Consider the following 3,313-nt stretch of genomic DNA (forward strand, 5'->3'; position numbering starts at 1 on the left):
ACATACATGAATTATTAGATAATATTATTATATATTTAATAATAAGTATGTTTTAAACATTTATGTTCTTTTATATATATACTCATTGTAACTCTATTAACTGAAGTTTGGTTCATTCTATGTTATGAATCCCTAGAGTGATTGTCTCTCTTATTCATCTTTTAACATGAATGACCAAACAAAATAAAGGAACCAGGATCTTGAAATGATTACAAGATATTTTGTCCAACAAATTATATATTCAAGTATTGAAATTTTAAAATGGGTTTTATACCTTATACTATGTCTCAGGTTTTTTCTTTTTTGGTCTCTTTCAATTGATGTTAATTTGTTGTACTAATGTATATTGCATAGTTTGTTTTGCTGAAAAGATGTTTGGATTGTCATTTTCGTGATAATATATTACTTAAATTTACTTTTCATATACTTCACCTAAATGGTTAATATGTTCCACTATGTTTTATAACTTAAACAACTTAATTTCAACAAATCTTTACAAGGAAGAAGTTACTTGATTTGGTGAGGAAGTTACTAAAAAAAGTATGTGAATTTTAAATAAATTAACACCAAAATTTTGTCAAATACAATTTTTAATTATACAAAACTATTCAATGAACGATTTTAGTCTTTCCTGAAATGTTATATTTAATTGTTTTTTAATTTTTAAATTTTTAAATAATTATTTTCATACATGATTAAAACATTATAAAAAGTGTAAAAAAATTTAAGTAAAAATAACGAAAATATTAATCTAGAAATCAAAATTTAAACTAATTTATTATAGACAGTCTTTTTAGGATGTTGAAAACATGTTTACAAAAATTCATTCAAAAGATACTAAGCATTATAAAATGTGTAAAAAAAAATCTAAGTAAAAGTAATGAAAGTATAGATCTAAAAACCAAAATTTGAATTCATTTTTGTGGACGACATTTCTAAAATATTGTAAACATGCTTACAACAATTCATACAAAAATGTGTTAACAACATAGGTTAAAACCGCCTAGATAATAAAAAAAATTGTTTAGGTTAAATTATTTTTAATAAAATTTATTTTAATTTTAGTTCTTATAAAAATAAATTTCATATTTATTTTTTTATAAATTCAAAAAAGTTTTAAAATTTTATTTTTAATAAAAAATAGTGAGGTGGTCAATTTTTATTAACATGACACTTGATGACTATACAAATGTTATTGACCGTGTTTTTTTTATTATTTAAAACTAAAAATAAATTAATATTGTCTTTAAAAAAATAATAAACATTTAATTAAAAATCGTTATCAAAACCAATGTATTGAAGCCCATAAATTTATCTAAAATTCAAACCCAATCTCTCCAAACCAATAAATTAATCAGCAAACCTAAAAACATTCCAACTCAAACCCATTCCCATTCCCCAACACTACTATCCTTCCCCTTTTTTATTCCTTTCCTACGTTTTCATTTATTTTTTATGTGGAACTTTTTCCCTCTTTTTTCTCCATCACTATTTTCTAGAAAGAGTGAGAAAGGGATTACTTGAAAGTAGAGTGCTGAAATTATTTTTAGGAAACTTATTTTTAAATATGACGGTTAATATGAAACAGAGTGCAATATAACAAAATATACCATATATTCTATTAAATAGAAATATTTTATAATTAAAAAATAAATTTCATAATTATATAAACATACTAATAATTGTTTAAAGACTGATGTGACCACTACCCATTTCATATAATCATATAAAAATTTTACCAATGTTAAATGAATTGTGTTCGTAACCGTTACATGAATTTGTGTCATGCCCCATTGCATAAACCTTTCTAAACATGGGGTTAATATTAACCAAAATGAAAAAAAAAAATCTTCGATCTACTTTTAGACCAAAAATAAAATGGTTGGTAAATGATATAGTTTCGTGAAAGTTTGTGAAATACTATACGTGATATCAAGCAATTTCCATTTTACATTAAAAAAAAAAATTGCATACAGACAATAGTGTAACAAAATTGTTTATTAGAAAACAGAAAAAATAAAAGAGAAAGAAAAAAAAAATTGTTTACTAGAGAGGCAAATAATCCATTTATAAAGTCAAAGCGAGTATCTTACACGTAAGAGTTACGACCTCTTATAAAGCTTTTTTTTAGTGAATTACTATAATAAAGTTTAAAATGAATTTTTTAAATAATAATAAAAAAACTCAAACGCGATGCACCTGAGAAATTTAAAATTGGACAAAAATATTAAAAAATATCTGAATGAGGAATGTCATATTCAAGAATTTTGTTTTTGACCCTGAAAAATATTTTAGTTTTTGTCTTATTATGCAATATTTAGCACGAAGAATTGGTCAGGTTATGGTTTTATATTCGATTTTTAATCAAAATCCCTATTAATTGATTTGGTTAATAAGTATTTAATTTATTGTTGGTGGGTGTCATTACATCACTCCAAAAATGAATAGTTAATTAAAAATTAAAACTAGTTTAATTCGTTTCTACGTTTTGGAATAAGGATTGGTCAATTAAAATTAGACACAAGCTAAATAACGATTCGTTTGAAGAGAGTAGAACATATAACTTAGCATAAACTCTTACGGTAATAATGTATAAATTATTGTTACAATACAAACTAAAATAAAGTTAAATTAATTTTATATAAATTATAATTTTTTTAAAGTTATTTAAGATAATTTATGAAAAATTTGAAAACAATTTACGAATTTTAAAATAATTTTACAAGTGTTTATATTAATAGATAAATTTAAATAAATCATTTTAATTCTAGACTATTACTCTCTATTATACTAGTACATTAAATATATATCACATTATTCAAAAATAATATCTCAAAATAAATATGACTTAAACAATAATATTAATTATTTATTACAATCTTATCTTTAAATTATATTGAATCAAAAAGAAAATCTTTAAATTAATATTATCTACACCAACTTCACATTTTACTATACTTTACTGTATATTTATAATTCTTTATAAAAAAAACTTAAAGTTATTGTGAAAAAACACTTAAAGTTACACTTACAAATATTGAAATATTTGTACGAGGTCAAGGATCTATTAAGAGCCACTTTGGTGGAAGGTTCCCACTTTGCAAATATACTAATGCAAGAACCGTTTTTTTTAAGGCAATGCAAAAAAATGTTGTTAACACTATTAGTATTAGAATTATACATAATTATTACTAATCCGACCTGGCCCATAAACAATTTTGGTCGGGTTAAGAGACAATTATAGTCTAAAAATTGGTCTGGTCAAAGACAATAAAATTATACATAATTATTGATAATTAATTAATAGCCGCTC

General features: G+C 22.6%; 1 protein-coding gene across 1 annotated transcript in view; it reads right to left on the minus strand.

The window, feature by feature from the left end:
• Window positions 1-3,313, minus strand: part of LOC101512768 (transcription factor bHLH35) — an 11,311-nt gene that overhangs the window by 925 nt on the left and 7,073 nt on the right. The window lies entirely within an intron of this gene.

The sequence above is a fragment of the Cicer arietinum genome, chromosome 1 (genome assembly GCF_000331145.2).
Source record: "Cicer arietinum cultivar CDC Frontier isolate Library 1 chromosome 1, Cicar.CDCFrontier_v2.0, whole genome shotgun sequence".
Lineage (NCBI taxonomy): Eukaryota > Viridiplantae > Streptophyta > Magnoliopsida > Fabales > Fabaceae > Cicer > Cicer arietinum.